The sequence below is a fragment of the Pseudorca crassidens genome, chromosome 10, assembly GCF_039906515.1.
Source record: "Pseudorca crassidens isolate mPseCra1 chromosome 10, mPseCra1.hap1, whole genome shotgun sequence".
NCBI classification, from domain to species: Eukaryota; Metazoa; Chordata; class Mammalia; order Artiodactyla; family Delphinidae; genus Pseudorca; species Pseudorca crassidens.
This window is the reverse complement of record NC_090305.1, coordinates 74640012-74657260: the sequence shown is the minus strand read 5'-3', so window position 1 is coordinate 74657260 and position 17249 is coordinate 74640012. Positions and strand designations below refer to the sequence as shown.

The 17249-nt window shown below is 41.5% G+C and overlaps 1 protein-coding gene across 12 annotated transcripts in view; it reads left to right on the top strand.

Annotated features, from left to right (window-relative positions):
• The window catches only part of ERC2 (ELKS/RAB6-interacting/CAST family member 2), a 960889-nt gene that overhangs the window by 244244 nt on the left and 699396 nt on the right, over nt 1-17249 (top strand). The window lies entirely within an intron of this gene.

The following is a 17249-nucleotide window of genomic DNA, read 5'->3' as shown; positions in this document are numbered from 1 at the left end:
TTATTATTTCAAGGGAATGGCCAACAGGAAAATTATACCAGTACAGTTTTTAGAAGCGAAACTCCAATTGTGTCTTTGTGGACAGCTTGATTGTTTTAGAGCAGTTTATTCAACTTCCATTATATCTTCTCAATAACTGATCTCAAGAAGTTTTAGTCTTAAGGAAGGAGGGAAGTCATCTGTCTTGTCACTCAGCAGTGAATTTAGATGGGAACTGCCTGACTGGATGTGGTTGTCTAGACTCCTTTGAGGATGGGCTGTATTTTTAATATACTTCGCCTTTTTCTGCTGTTTCCCACAACGTATAGTACTGTCCTGTTTTAATTAAAGAGAACACACCGCCCCCCCCAACATATCACATTTATACACATTCATGGAGAACAGGTCTGGAAAGCAAGTTTATGGCAGACTGTTGATGGCATTCATCTCTGGGATACTGGGATTACAGGTAAATTTCACTTTTTCCCCAAGCATTATGTGAACCCCGCCCTCACCCCCCCAACCAAACCCTCCCAAAACCACTCCGCACTTTTGGCGGTGGCTCTTATGATCAGCATTTCTTTTTTAAATGTACGCCCCCTCCACCCAAAGCTGCTTACCAGCTGTAGTGGGACATGCGGACATCAGAGTTAAGTGTCAGTTCAAGGCCTGTCTCCTTTGCTCCAAGCTGGGTACTTCAGGTGAGTGCCTCAGTTTCCAGATCTGCATTTTACAATGGGAATAATGCGGGTTACCCTGTGAGGATTAGAAATGCAGTAATGCCTGTCAGCAGTTGGCAGGGGGCCTGCCCAAGTAGGGGTTCAGTAAACAGCAGCTGTTGTTATTTTTTTCTGGACACGTCTTTGTGGCTTGCTCGTCCCTCACATTGCCCCTCTCCTCTCCGTGCTCATGGCCCCCCTTCTCTGCCAGCCCCCATTTCCTCAGTTATCGAAATAGTTCCCGATGATCCAGCTTCCTTGAACTCCCCAAGTTAAGGAAGTCAACTAGACTTAGCAAACAGTGGTGGGTATCAGCAGTGGGCAGGCACTGTGGAGTTATGTTGGGGATTGGGGGGCCACCTTCTCCACTTTCCCAGGCCCCCCCGGAAGACATATACTTACACATGCAGAAAGAATATTGCAGAGAGCTAGGTAATAATGGCTAAGAGCACAGGCAAGGAATTGAATCTGAACAGTATTATTGTAGGCCACTCAGTTCCTCGGTTTCCTTGCCTGTGAAATGGAAAAAATTCTGAAGATTGAAGGATACAGAACATGTACAGTTTAGCACAGTACCTAGTACATGGAAACTACTCTAAAATGTTAGCTATTGTTATCTGCGTTCTAATGGAAATAAAAGCAAAGTGCAGGACAAGAAGGAAGAATTAATACGTGTGTGTGTGTGCGTGTAGCCTCCTGCAGTACATGGGATTTGAACTCTGCCTTTGAGAGACTGCAATGAATGAAGGGTGTATGATAGAAAGGACAACCTGGGGACTATGTTGGGAGGAGTGTGGATGGATGCATGTGACCGTAATGGCAGGATATTGGGGCGGTTATGGTGGGGCATGAAATCAGAGGGTGATGTGTAGCTTCTTTCTGGGAAATGGCTTCTGCCTTAGGTTTGAGACCATGTTGTCAATTTACTTCATCTACCCATCCATCTGTCTCTCCCTTATCTGAGCACTTAGCCTGGTCATTTTATCTCTCTGGGCCTTAGACCCCTCATCTGTAAAGTGAGGATAATCACAGGACTTCGGGGAGTTGTGGTTGAGGGCTGTGTGAGAGAGGTGCTTGGTAATGGATGTTAGGTGCTCTTGTTTGGGCCATGTGCTAGAGGGTGTGCTGTGTGCTAGGGGTTAGGTAACTACTCAGTGTGCCCTCAGACAGTTTGCTGTGTAGCTCTTAGACTGGGCCCTGGTTTTTTTCCTCTGGACCTCCTGAGGAGTACAGCTTGCTTGTTGGTTTCACCTTGCTGCCAGCTTGCTCAACAAGCCCTCTGCAACGGCCTCCCATTTACCAGCTCTGCCTGTGAATGAACTCCACATGTGACCCATCATTGCCTTTCTGCCTAGGCTGCTTCTCACCTGTTACACTTTTCCAAAGGGACCATCTGCCGTCTTGGGGGCATCCTATTCTTGTGACCATTTCTGTCCCCTCCCAGGGTGCATGCCCCTTTTCCAGCTTCCTGCCTTTCCTGCCCTTGCTGCATTGGCTTGTCCTAATGCCCTCCGAACTCCAGATGGTCATGAGGAGTGGGTCGCACCATTAAATAAATGTTAAATAGCCAACATTTATTGAACTACGTTCCAGGTACCCTTCTAGGCACCACTGCATACTGGCTTTATACCTGTTAGCTTATTTCATCCTTGTAACAAATGGGACAGGTGCAGTTCTTGTTCCCATTTATAGATGAGGCCATGAGGCACAGAGAGGTCTCCATCCTATCTGAGGTTTTACAGCTGGTTGGTGGTAAAGCCTGAAGTGTTTGCAAATCAGATGTCCAAAAATCAGTTATTTATATGTTTTACAGGAGGAAGAGACTACTCTTCTTAGAGATATGAAAAAAATTCTAAAATCTCAAAATTTTTTTTTCAGGTACAGTCATTAGGAATCTCTGGCAGTATTAATAATTTTGTTACTCAGCCTCATACTTGAAAGGGAGTTGCCTGGCTAAAGTGTCAGATTCACGCTAGAGATGAGCCATTTTGAGATGTGCACGAGTGCCACCTGCCTCAGTTCTTTGATTTGTGCTTGTTGTCACTTACGTCAGTCCTTTTGTTTCAGTTTTCCACTAGTTTTAATACAATAACAAAGGCAAATGCAATAAAACATTCTAGAGTTGCACAGAATCTGCTGCAGAGAAAGACTAGATGGTGAGGATTTGGAGCAGATTTAGGGTTGACTTGCAAGCAGCACCAACAGGTTTTGTTCACCATCTGAAACCCTAAAATTCTGATGGAGTGCATGCATGGTGGTTTAAAAGGCTCCATCTGTGATGCCTGAAAGCCGAATGTTTGCAAGTCCCACAGGGGAAGCCAAGGAACCCCTGTGTCTAGGGCACTTCTCTTGGGGGTGGGGGGAATTGGCCCTGGGCTCATTCATGTGAGCCTACCTTGTCCCACATGGGACAGTGTCACACCATTTCTGATTCAGGAGCATCTTTGCTTGATGCAAAACAGCTCACAGTGGCTGAAATGGCTGACTGATTTTTGGCTGCTTTAGAAGATGGGTAAGGCTGGATGGACTCTGCCATTGTCAGATTGCTTGCGTGTGGAATGGCCAGTTCTTGGCACCATATTTTAGGAATGAGATTAGAAGCTGGAGCTTTTCCGGGGAAGGGTCATCAGGGTGGTTCTTATTTGGGCTCTTACGTTCTACCAAGAATGGCCAAAGGACCTGGAGATATTTCAGGTAGAGAAGAAAATTCCATAAGAGATAGACGTGGCCTGGCTTCCCTTACTTGGGGTGCCTTCTTATGAAAAGGAGCTAGATTTGTTCTGTGGAAGTTGCATGTCAAGAGTTGGCTGAGCTTTTAAAGAATGATAGCTGTGGGTCAGAATCTCAGCTTTGCTTCTCAGTGGTCTGATCTTGGGTTGCTCCATTATCCTCTCTGAGGCTTGTGTTTCCTCATGACAAGTGAGGATAAGATTTGTGCTTATCTCCCAAGTTTGGGTTGAGGGTGAGATGAGGTATTTTATGTCATGTACTTAGCACAGTGCTTGGGAAATGTCAAGAGCTCGATGAATGGCCAGCATGGGTGTTATTAAATTCTGTGTAATGAAGAACCACACCAGATGGAGGAGAGTCAGAGGGAGCAGATTTTGAGTTAACATATGTAAAGAAAACTTTCCAACTCTCAGAGTTGCTTCGTGGAGTTGTGACTGCCCAGATGTAAAAATTTCAAACTTCAGCTCAGTGACCCACATCAGGGATAGGAAGAGATTCACACTGTGAGTGAGAAGCTGCACCAGCTAGTTCCTATGGTGCTTTCCGATTCTATGAGCCCTCAATATCTTACACTATAAGGTTTTACTACAGATGGGTGTTTGAAATGAAAATGTTGCAAAAGAAATACTGTGTCCTTTTCTTGTAAAAATGTCACCACCACTACCACAGTGTGTTCCCTTCGTGGTCCAAAGTATGGCGTGTGTTTCCAGCCAGGGAAGTCTTCTGCGGAGGAGCCACCCTCTCCTCCTGTGACATGCAGCCATCTGGACCGTGGGGGTGTGCAGGGAACACGCTGTTGATTCATATGCCATCCCCTGCTGGCATCTCTAAAATGGGCCCTCTGGTTAGAGCTGTGAAGCAAGCCAGGCCCTCCCTCCCCCACGCCTTCTTCAAGTACTTGAGAAAGAAAGGGACATGACAAAAAGTGTATAAAGATCCAAGAATGTGGAATGATGGTTGGGTGGTCCCTGAGGGTAACTGGACAGAAAGCCAGTGACTTTCTTCAATCCAGTTTTAGAATCTGTGACCAGAAGTATGATACCCAGAATTATGGCTCTCAAATGACATTTTAAGGTGGCCTGGAGTTCCCAGAAGGTGCTTTAGGGATCCCTGCAATGGAGTGGGTGGGCTCCAGGCCTTTCCTCTCCTCCCACCCCATCAGTCACAATAGATCCACTTTCTTCCACTTCTTTGTTCTCTTCTTGAACCACTCTCCCAACAGGTGTTTGCATGGCTGGCTCCTGCTCATTCTCCAGGTCTTAGCTTGAATGTTTCCCACTGTGGGAGTTCTTCCCTGATCACTAGATTAAAGTTAAGGGGTGGCTAGTGGGAAGCAGCCGCATAGCACAGGGAGATCAGCTCGGTGCTTTGTGACCACCTAGAGGGGTGGGATAGGGAGGGTGGGAGGGAGACGCAAGAGGGAGGATATTTGGGAATATATGTATATGTATAGCTGATTCACTTTGTTATAAAGCAGAAACTAACACACCATTGTAAAGCAATTATACTCCAATAAAGATGTTTTTAAAAAAAAGAAATTTAAGGGAGATGATAACAGGGAAAAATAAAGTACCTTAACTGATACTACAGTTCAGAGCTAAAGAATTAGAAATTTGACCACATGTTCAGCATGGCTCTGGATCGTAAATTTCCCTCCCCCATTATCTCCATCTCAGCATCCATTTATTGCTGTTGTTGGTACAGCACTTACCTTCTGTATATATTTGCGGTTTCTAGTTTGTTTCTTTTCATATTTCTTCTGTCTCTCTTACCAGACAGTAAGCCTCATGATGGCAGGGACAAATCTGTTTTACTTCCTCCCTGTCTCTAGGATCTGTCACACTGTCTGAAACATACTAGATGCTCAATTTTATCATCTGTGTGTGATGTAGAATTTTGTTTGGGAACAAAAAAAACTTGTACTGTTAAAATGAAAGTTTTAAAGCCAGTTATCTAGAATAGAAGAAATGGAATCCAGCCCTACTCACTCTGTGCTGGTTCACACCAAAGCTGGAGTTCTGTGCACGACCTCTGAATCATGAACTATAGCAGATGCTAATTCTGCCTGGCTCAGACCCCCTGGCCTCCCATTTACTGGGCAGGTGTGCCCATCTTCCAGTAGCTGTGGGTGCTGCTGCCAAGACTCATACCTGTGATCTTTCCTAGAGGTGTGCCTTCATGTGGTTAGAGTTGCCATACTTCCTCCTGTCCAGAAGTGTCCAGGTAGCCCCCATGCAGTGACTAGAGCAGAGTTACAGAAGCTCAGCTTCCTGGAGTCAAGTGGGGTAAATTCTGGGGCAGAGGGGACTCCCCAGAGCTCCTGCGGGCTTAGGCTTAATTTTCTTTCTTTTTTAAAAAAATAAGATATAGCACAATACGATATTCGGTTTCAGGTGTACTACATAGTAAGTTGACATTTGCATACACTATGAAATGATCACCACAATAAATCTGGTAAGCATCCGTCCTCATACAAAGCTATTACAGTATTATTGATCATATTCCTTTTGCTGTGTGCTCTGTCCCTGTGACTTATTTTATAGCTGGAGGTCTATGCTTTTTAATTCCCTTCACCTGTTTCACTTCTCCTACCCACCTCCCCTCTGGCAACCATATTCTCTGTACCTATGTCTCTTTTCGTTTGCTTTGTTTTTTGGATTGCACATATAAGTGAGATCGTACGAGATCATCTCTGTATGACTTATTTCACTTAGCACAATACCTTCCAGGTCCATCCATGTTGTTGCAGATGGCAAGATGTCACTTTTTTTAGCTAACATTTCATTGTATATTTATACCACATCTTCTTTATCCATTCATCTATTGATGGACGCAGGTTGCTTTCATATCCTGACTATTGTAAATAAAGTTGCGGTGAACATTGGGATGTATATGTCTTTTTGAATTAGTGTTTTTGCTTTTTGTGTGTGTGTGGGGGTAAATATCCAAAAGTAAAATTGCTGGATCATATGGCAGTTCTATTTTTAATTTTTTGAGGGACCTCATATCGTTTTCCACAGTGGATGCATCAGTTTACAATTCCACCAACAGTGCACAAGGGTTTCCTTTTCTTCACATTCTCACCAATGCTTGTTATTTGTTTTCTTTTTGTTGATAGCCATTTTGACAGGAGTGAGGTGATACCTCCTTGTGGTTTTGATTTGTATTTCTCTGATGGTTAGTGATGTTGAGTATCTTTTCATGTGTCTGTTGGCCATCTGCCTGTCTTCTTTGGAAAAAAGAAGGACCTATTCAGGTCCTCTGCCCAGTTTTAAATCAGGTTGTTTTTTGATGTTGGATTGTACGAGTTCTTTGTATATTTTGGATATTAATCCCTTATCAGATATATCATGTGCAAATATCTTCTCCCATTCAGTAGGCAGCCTTTATGTTTTCTTTTTTTTTTTAATAGTTATTTGTTTATGTATTATTTATTTTGGCTGTGCTGGGTCTTAGTTGGGGCACATGGGATCTTCACTGAAGCATGTGGGCTTTTTTTTTTTTAATTAGAGTATAATTGTTTTACAATACTGTGTTAGTTTCTGCTAACAGAACAGAGTGAATCAGCTCTATGTGTACATATATCCCCTCCCTCTGGAGCCTCCCACCCATCCCACCTCTCTAGGTCATCACAGAGCACCGAGCTGAGCTCCCTGTGCTATACAGCAGCTTCCCACTAGCTACTATTTTACACATGATAGCGTATATATGTCAGTACTACTCTCTCAGTTCATCCCACCCTCTCCTTCCCACCCTGTGTCCACAACTCCATTCTCTACATCTGTGCCTCTTCTCCTGCACTGCAAATAGGTTCATCAGTATAATTTTTCTAGATTCCATATATATGCGTTAATATACGATATTTGTTTTTCCTTTTTCTGGCTTACTTCACTCTGACAGATTCTAGGTCCATCCACCTCACTACAAATGACACAATTTCATTCCATTTTTATGGCTGAGTAATATTCTATTGTATATATGTATCACATCTTCTTTATCCATTCCTCTGTTAATGGACATATAGGTTGTTTCCATGTCCTAGTTGTTGTAAATAGGACTTCAATGAACATTGGGGTGTGTGTGTCTTTTTTTTTTCACATGTTTATTGAAGTATAATTGCTTTACAATGTTGTGTTAGTTTCTGCTGTACAACAAAGTAAATTAGCTATACGTATATATATCCCCATATCCCCTCCCTCTTGAGCCTCCCTCCCACCCTCCCTATCCCACCCCTCTAGGCGGTCACGAAGCACCGAGCTGATCTCCCTGTGCTATGCAGTTGCTCCCACTAGTTCTCTATTTTACATTTGGTAGTGTATATATGTCAGTGCTACTCTCTCACTTCTCCCAGCTTCCTCTTCTGCCCCTGTGTCCTCAAGTCCATTCTCTATGCCTGTGTCTTTATTGCTGCCCTGCCACTAGGTTGATCAGTACCATTATTTTAGATTCCATATATATGTGTTAGCATACAGTATTTGTTTTTCTCCTTCTGACTTACTTCACTCTGTATGACAGACTCTAGTTCCATCCATCTCACTACAAATAACTCAATTTCATTCCTCTTCATGGCTGAGTAATATTCCATTGTATACATGTGCCACATCTTCTTTATCCATCCATCTGTCGATGGATATTTAGGTTGCTGCCATGTCCTGGCTATTGTAAATAGTGCTGCAGTGAACATTGTGGTACATGTATCTTTTTGAATTATGTTTTTCTCAGGGTATAATGCCCAGTAGTGGGATTGCTGGGTCATAACGTAGTTCTGTTTTTAGTTTTTTAAGGAACCTCCATACTATTCTCCACAATGGCTGAATCAATTTACATTCCCACCAACAGTGCAAGAGGGTTCCATTTTTTCCACACTGTCTCCAGCACTTACTGTTTGTAGATTTTTTGATGATGGCCATTCTGACTGGTATGAGGTGATGCCTCATGGTAATTTTGATTTGCATTTCTCTAACAATTAGTGATGTTGAACATCTTTTCATGTGTTTGTTGGCCATCTCTAGGTCTTCTTTGGAGAAGTGTCTATTTAGGTCTTCTGCCTTAAAAAAAATTTTTTTTTATTTACTTATTTTCAGTTTTGGCTGCATTGGGTCTTCGTTGCTGCATGCAGGCTTTCTCTAGTTGAGTCGAGTGGGGGCTACTCTTCACTGTGGTGGCTTCTCTTGTTGTGGAGCATGGGCTCTAGGCGTGTGAGCTTCAGTAGTTGTGGCATGCGAGGTCAGTAGTTGTGGCTCACGGGCTCTAGAGCTCAGGCTCAGTAGTGTGACACACAGGCTTAGTTACTCCGTGGCATGTGGGATCGTCCCGGACCAGGGATCAAACCCATGTCCCCTGCATTGGCAGGCAGATTCTTAACCACTGTGCCACCAGGGAGTTCCATTCTGCCCATTTTTTGATTGGGTTGTTTGTTTTTTTTGTTATTGACTGCATGAGCTTCTTGTATATTTTGGAGATTAATCCTTTCTCTGTTGCTTCGTTTGCAAATATTTTCTCCCATTCTGAGGGTTGTCTTTTTGTCTTGTTTATGGTTTCCTTTGCGTGCAAAAGCTTTTAAGTTTCATATTCTTGCCTCTTTTGTCAAAGATAAGGTGACTGTATGTGCGTGGTTTTATCTCTGGGCTTTCTGTCCTGTTCCATTGATCTGTATTTCTGCTTTTGTGCCAGTACCATATTGTCTTGATTACTGTAGCTTTGTAGTATAGTCTGAAGTCAGGGAGCCAGATTCCTCCAGCTCCATTTTTCTTTCTCAAGATGGCTTTGGTTATTTGGGGTCTTTTGTGTTTCCATACAATTTGTAAATTTTTTGTTCTAGTTCTGTGAAAAATGCCATTGGTAATTTGATAGGATTGCATTGAACCTGTAGATTACTTTGGGTAGTATAGTCATTTTCACAATATTGATTCTTCCAATCCAAGAACGTGGTATATCTCTCCATCTGTTTGTGTCATCTTTTATTTCTTTCATCAGTGTCTTACAGTTTTCTGAATAGAGGTCTTTTGCCTCCTTAGGTAGGTTATTACTAGGTATTTTATTCTTTTGGTTGCAGTGATAACTGGGATTCTTAATTTCTCTTTCTGATCTTTCGTTGTTAGTGTATGTGAATGTGAGAGATTTCTGTGCATTAATTATGTATCCTGCTACTTCACCAAATTCATTGATTAGCTCTAGTAGTTTTCTGGTTCATCTTTAGGATTTTCTATGTATAGTATCATGTCATATGCAAACAGTGACAGTTTTACTTCTTTTCCAATTTGTATTCCTTTTATTTCTTTTTTTTCTCTGATTGCCATGGCTAGGACTTCCAAAACTATGTTGAATAATAGTGATGAGAGTGGGACCCTTATTTTGTTCTGATATTACAGGAAATGGTTTCAGTTTTCCACCATTGAGAATGATGTTTGCTGTGGGTTTGTCATATTTGGCCTTTATTGTGTTGAAGTAGGTTCCCTCTATGCCTACTTTCTGGAGAGTTTTTTTTTATCATAGATGGGTGTGAATTTTGTCAAAAGCTTTTCCAGCTACTGAGATTATCATATGGTTTTTATCCTTCAGTTTGTTCATATGGTGTATCACATTGATTTATTTGCATGTAATGAAGAATCTTTGCATCCCTGGGATAAATCCCACTTGGTCATGGTGTATGATCCTTTTAATGTGTTGTTGGATTCTGTTTGCTAGTATTTTGTTGAGGACTTTTGCATCTATGTTCATCAGTGACATTGGTGTGCACTGTTTTCTTTTTTTCTTGATATTTTTGGTTTTGGTATCAGGGTGATGGTGGCCTCGTAGAATGAGTTTGGGAGTGTTCTTCCCTCTGCAATTTTTTGGAAGAGTTTGACAAGGATAGGTGTTAGCTCTTCTTTAAATGTTTGATAGAATTCGCCTGTGAATCCATCTGGTCCTGGGCTTTTGTTTGTTGGAAGATTTTTAATCACAGTTTCAATTTCAGTGCTTGTGATTGGTCTCTTCATATTTTCTATTTCTTCCTGGTTCAGTCTTGGAAGGTTGTACTTTTCTAAGAATTTGTCCATTTCTTCCAGGTTGTCCATCTTATTGGCATATAGTTGCTTATAGTAGTCTCTTATGATCCTTTGTATTTCTGCGGTGTCAGTTGTAACTTCTCCTTTTTCATTTCTAATTTTATTAATTTGAGTCTTCTCCCTTTTTTTCTTGATGAGTCTGGCTAATGGTTTATCAATTTTGTTTATCTTCTCAAAGAACCACCTTTTAGTTTTATTGATCTTTGCTATTGTTTTCTTCATTTGTTTTTCATTAGTTTCTGCTCTGGTCTGTATGATTCCTTTTCTTCTACTAACTTTGGGTTTTTTTTGTTGTTGTTGCTCTTCTTTCTCTTATTGCTTTAGGTGTAAGTTTAGGTTGTTTGAGAATTTTTTTGTTTCTTGAGGTAAGATTGTATTGCTATAAATTTCCCTCTTAGAACTGCTTTTGCTGCATCACATAGGTTTTGGGTCATAGTGTTTTTGTTGTCATTTGTTTCTGTATTTTTTTGATTTCCTCTTTGATTTTTTCAGTGATCTCTTGGTTATCTGGTAGCATATGGTTTAGCCTCCACGTGTTTGTGTTTTCTACAGGTTTTTTTCCCCTGTAATTGACATCTAATCTCATAGCATTGTGGTCAGAAAAGATGCTTGATACGATTTCAGTTTTCTTAAATTTACTGAGGCTTTATTTGTGGCCCAAAATATGATCTGTCCTGGAGAATGTTCCATGTGCACTTGAGAAGAAAGTGTATTCTGCTGTTTTCGGATGGAATGTCCTAAAGATACCAGTTAAGTCCATCTGGTCTAATGTGTCATTTAAGGCTTGTGTTTCCTTATTAATTTTTTGTCTGATCTATCCATTGGTGTAAGTGGGGTGTTAAAGTCCCCCACTATAATTGTGTTACTGTTGATTTCCCCTTTTATGGCTGTTAGTATTTGCCTTATGTATTCAGGTGCTCCTATGCTGGGTGAATAAATATTTACAATTGTTATGTCTTCCTCTTGGACTGATGCCTTAATCATTATGTAGTGTCCTTCCTTGTGTCTTGTAACATTCTTTAAAGTCTATTTTGTCTGATATGGGAATTGCTAGTCCAGTGTTGTTTTGATTTCCATTTGCATGGAATATCTTTTTCCATCCCACCACTTTCAGTCTGTATGTGTCCCTAGGCCTGAGGTGGGTCTCTTGTAGACAGGATATATACAGGTCTTGTTTTTGTATCCATTCAGCCAGTCTGTGTCTTTTGGTTGGAGCATTTAATCCATTTACGTTTAAGGTAATTACTGATATGTATGTTCTTATTACCATATTCTGAATTGTTTGGGGTTTGTTTCTGTATGTCTTTTCCTTCTCTTGTGTTTCCTGCCTAGAGAAGTTCCTTTAGCATTTGTTGTAAAGCTGGTTTGGTGGTGCTGAATTCTCTTAATTTTTGCTTGATTGAAAAGCTTTTGATTTCTCCATCAAATCTGAATGAGATCCTTGCTGGGTAGAATAATCTTGGTTGTAGTTTTTTCCCTTTCAGCACTTTTAATATATCCTGCACTTCCTTCTGGCTTGCAGAGTTTCTGCTGAAAGATCAGCTGTTGACCTTATGAGAATTCCCTTGTATGTTATTTCTTGTTTTTCCCTTGCTGCTTTTAATATTTTTTCTTTGTGTTTAGTTTTTGTTAGTTTGATTAATATGTGTCTTGGTGTGTTTCTCCTTGGGTTTATCCTGTATGGGACTCTCTGTGCTTCCTGCACTTGATTGACTATTTCCTTTCCCTTGTTAAGGATGTTTTTGATTATAATCTCTTCACATATTTTCTCAGTCCCTTTCTTTTTCTCTTCTTCTTCTGGGACCCCTATAATTCGAATGTTGCTGCACTTAATGTTGTCCCAGAAGTCTCTGAGACTGTCCTCATTTCTTTTCATCCTTTTTTCTTTATTGTGCTCCTCGGCAGTTATTTCCACCATTCTATCTTCCAATTCACTCATCCGTTCTTCTGCCTTAGTTATTCTGCTGTTGATACCTTCTAGTGTATTTTTCATTTCATTTATTGTGTTGTTCATCACTGATTGTTTGTTCTTTAGTTCTTCTAGGTCCTTGTTAAACATTTCTTGCATCTTCTCCATCCGTGCCTCCATTCTATTTCTGAGATTCTGGATCATCTTTACTATCATTACTCTGAATTCTTTTTCAGGTAGATTGCCTATTTCCTCTTCATTTATTTGGTTTTGGGTTTTTTTACCTTGTTCCTTCATCTGCAAGATATTTCTGTGTCTTCTCATTTTTTCTAACTTACTGTGTTTGAGGTCTCTTTTCCCCAGGCTGCAGGGTCGTAGTTCCTCTTGCTTCTGGTCTCTGCCCCCAGTGAGTGAAGTTGGTCCAGTGACTTGTGTAGGCTTCCAGGTGGGAGGGACTGGTTCCTGCATTTTGGAGGGTGGAGCTGAGTCTTTTCCCTCTGATGGGCAGGACCATGTCAGGTGGTGTGTTTTGGGTTTTCTGTGAGCTTAGTATGACTTTAGGCAGCCTGTCTGCTGATGGGTGGGTTTGTGTTCCTGTCTTGCTTGTTGTTTGGCATGAGGTGTCTAGTGGTGGGGGCTGCAGGCAGTTGGGTGGAACTGGGTCTTGGATTTGGATGGAGGCCTCTGTGAGAGCTCTCACTGTTAATATTCTCTGGGGCCAGGAATTCTCTGGTGGTCCAGCATCCTGGACTCAGTGCTCCCACCCCAGAGGCTCAGGCCCAACTTCTGGTCGGGAAGCCACAACCCTGCAAGCTACTTGTCATGGCAATAAAGGGGATTAAAGAAGAAGAAAAAAAAAGACAAACAAAACCCCAGACAAATGGTAAAAGCAAAATCAAAGATTGAAGAACAGAAACAAAGAAACATACCCAAAAGAAACAAAAACAACCAAAGAAAACAAAAAAGAAGAGAACACCACACAGACAAAAGAACACCAAAATGAAATCAAACAATTAAAAACAAAACTAACAAAAACAGAGAACAAAAAACAAAACCAAAGCAGAGTGCCAGCTGAAGAATAAAGCAACGAAAACAGAAGAAACAGACAGAAGTGATTAAAAGGAAAAAAAAAAGGAAAAGGGAAAAAAACCACAGGACAACAGAAGAGCAAAGTAAAAATAGAAATACAAAAGATTAAAAATATATTAAAAAAAGAAAAAACAGAACAGAAAAGCAAAGTAAAAATAGAAATATATAAAAAGATAAAAAATATGTTTAAAAAAATCCCCAAGGACTACGTAAAAATAAAAATTAAAAAAAACCCCCCAAAACAGAACTAGCAACAGAACAAATCAAAACATAATAGTAGTAATAATGTTTTCCTGGGGTCTCAGCTGTCAGTGTCCTTGCCCCCGCTGTGAGCCACAGCCCACCTCTGCCTCCCCACGAGGCCCTCCAGTGCCTAGGCTGGTCTCTGGATCTGCTGTGGGCCTGTGGAGACAGCTTAGATTCTGATCTGGCCCTATTCCCACATGTGCTTGCCCCCAAAGTCCACGGCTGCTAGAGTTAGACTGTTTTCATTTGTGGGAACACTCGTCCGCTCAGATATTCTGTACACGCAGGGTCTCCCTAGCTGATGACGGGGATTTAACCTGCAGGTTGTACAACTGATGGAAAGATTTTCGCTCCTCTTCCTTAGTCACCCCACCCCTGGGGCTTGTCTGTGGTTTTATCCCCACCTCTGCATGTGGGCCACCCACAGGAGTTTGTTACCAAGGCTTCCCTGGAGCACTTGGGTCTGCCCTGGTGAGGACAGGGTGTGGAGGTGGTATGGCTCCTTGCATCATGGGAGCCCTGGCAGTGCCAGGTGTGCAAGGAAGCCAGCGGCCATGGGCTGAAGAGATATGACCCTAGTGGGAGCCTTTTCTAGTGCCTGGTGGAAGTTGCTGAAGGCCAGCCCTGGCTAGGCTTTTTCTAGTGCCTGGTGGTAGGCATTCGAGGGCCAGCCCTGGCCGGGTTTCTTTTAGTGCCCAGCGGCAGACGCGTGAAGATCAGCCCTGGTAGGACTTTTTTTATTGCCCGGCTGCAGGTGCCGGTTTGTGGAGAGACAGAGGCTACAGTGGTGGCTCCGTGTGACTCAGCAGTAGTGCCCTGCTTCCATCACAGTCTTGTTTTCCTTCATAGGCATTCCCTGTTGTGGATTTCCTCCCTCCCGTCCCCTCAGGCCATCTCCCCACAGCCAGTAGCAGTCGTCGCCCCAGGTTTGCTCTCTAATCACCACGCACCAGCTCCCAGCCCCTGTGTGCACTGGTGGACACACATCCCTGCCTGGGGCACGCAGGACTGTGGTGGCTCATCTGCCACAGATCGGTTGCTTCAACCTCCTCTGACAGCCTCAAATGTTTCCCTTCTGTCCCAACCTATTTTGCTGTCGGTGAGGGGGCTTCCCCGGATGTGGAAATCTCTCCCCTGCTTCATTTCTCCCCTCCACCCCCCATGGTGCTGGTCCTGTCCCACTTGCTCCCCTCCTCCTTCTCCCTTCTTTCTTTTGTCCTACCCAGTTATGTGGGGATCTTTATAGTCCTTTCTGGTGTCCAGGGTCTTCTGCTAGTGTTCTGCCTGTGAGAACTGTTGCATCTTTAGATGTATTCCTGATGCATCCGTCCTCCTACTCGTCTGCTATCTTGGAACCCCCCGCATGCCGGCTTTTTAGTTGTGGCATGTGGGCTTCTTAGTTGAGGCATGCAGACTCTTAGTTGCAGCATGCATGTGAACTCTTAGTTCCCCAAACAGGGATCGAACCCGGTCTCCCTGCATTGGGAGCATAGAGTTTTACCCACTGGGCCACCAGGGAGGTCCCGTTTATGTTCTCTTGGTAGTGTCCTTTTCTGTGCAGAAGCATTTAGTTTAATGTAGTCCTATTTGCTTATTTTTGTTTTTGTTTTCCTTGTCTGAGGAGACAAAGCAAAAAAAAAAAATACTGCTAAGATAGATGTCAAATAGTGTACTGCTTATATTTTCCTCTTGGAGTTTTATGATATCAGGTCTTATATTTAAGCCTTCAATCCGTTTTGAGTTTATTTTTTTGTATATGGTGTGAGAAAGTAGTCCAGTTTGATTAGTTTGTATGTAGCTGTCCAGTTTTCCCCACATCATTCACAAGGCTGTCTTTTCCCCATTGTATACTTTTGCTTTCTTTGTCATAAATTAATTGACCATATAAGCATGGGTTTATTTCTGCACTCTCTATTGTGTTCCATTGATTTACATGTCTGTTCTGGTATCAGTATGATACTGTTTTGATTACTGTAGCTTTGTAGATGTAGGTTGCAATTAGGGAGCATGATACTTCTAACTTTGTTCTTCTTTCTCAAGATTGCTTTGGCTCTTCAGGGTCTTTTGTGTTTCCATATAAATTTTAGGATTATTTGTTCTAGTTCTTTGAAAAATGCATTGGAATTTTGATAGGGATTGCACTGAATCTGTAGATTGCTTGAATAGTATGGTCATTTTAACAATATTCAGTACAGTCCATGAGTGTGGCATATCTTTCCGTCTGCTTGAGTCATAATCAATTTCTCTCATCCCTGTCTTACAGTCTTCTAAGGACAAATCTTTTACCTCCTTTTCTAGGCTTATTCCTAGGTATTTTATTCTTTTTGATGAAATTGTAAGCGAGGTTGTTTTATTACTTTTTCCTTCTGAGAGTTTGTTAATGAATACAAATGCAACAGATTTCTATATATTTTGTATCCTGCAATTTTACTGAATTCATTTATTAGTTCTCATAGTTTTTTGGATTTAAGATTTTCTGTATATATTATCATGTCATCTGTAAATGGTGACAGTTTTACTTCTTTCTTTGTAATTTGGGTTCCTTTTATTTCTTTTTCTGATTCCTGTGGCTAGGATTTTCAGTATTATGTGTCTTGCTTAACTAAGACTCCTGATACTATGTTGAATAAAAGTGGCAAGAGTGGGCATCCTTGTCTTGTTCCTCAATTAAAGGGAATGCTTTCAGCTTTTCTCTGTTGAGTATGATGTTGGCTGTGGGTTTGTCATATATAGACTTTCTTACATTGAGATATGTTCCCTCTATACCCACTTTGTTGAGAGTTGTTACCATAAATAGATGTTGAATTTTGTCATGTTTTTTCTGCATCTATTGAGATGATCATATGATTTTTAGTCTTCAGTTTGTTAATGTGGTGTACCACATTGATTAATTTGAGGATATTAAACCATTGTTGCATCCCTGGGATAAATCCCTCTTGATTATGGTGTATGATCCTTTTAATGCACTGCTGAATTCTGTTTGCTAATATTTCATTGAGGATTTTTGCATCTATGTCCATCAGTGATATTGGCCTATAATTTTCTTTCTTTGTGAAAATCTTTGTCTGTCTTATGTGTCACAGTGATGCTGGCCTTGTAGAATGAGTTCAGAAGCATTCCTTCCCCTTAATCTTTTGGAATAGTCTGACTAGGATAGGTGTCAGCTCACCTTTAAATGCTTGGTAGAATTCACCTGTGAAGCTGTCTTGTCCCGACTTTTGTTTCTTGGGATTTTGTTTTAGAAGTAACTGATTTCAGTTTCATTACTGGTAATCTGTTCATATTTTTTTATTTCTTCCTGATGCCATCTTTGGAGATTGTATGTTTCTAGGAATTTATCCACTTCTTCTAGGTTATCCATTTTATCGGCATATGACTGTTCATAGTAGTCTCTTAATCCTTTGGATTTCTGTGGTGTCGGTTGTAACTTGTCTTTCATTCCTCACTCCCTCCCTCCCTTCCCTACTTCCTTTCTTTTTTTTTTTTTTAAACAAACTTTTAACATAGTTAAGAAAGGCACCTCATTGA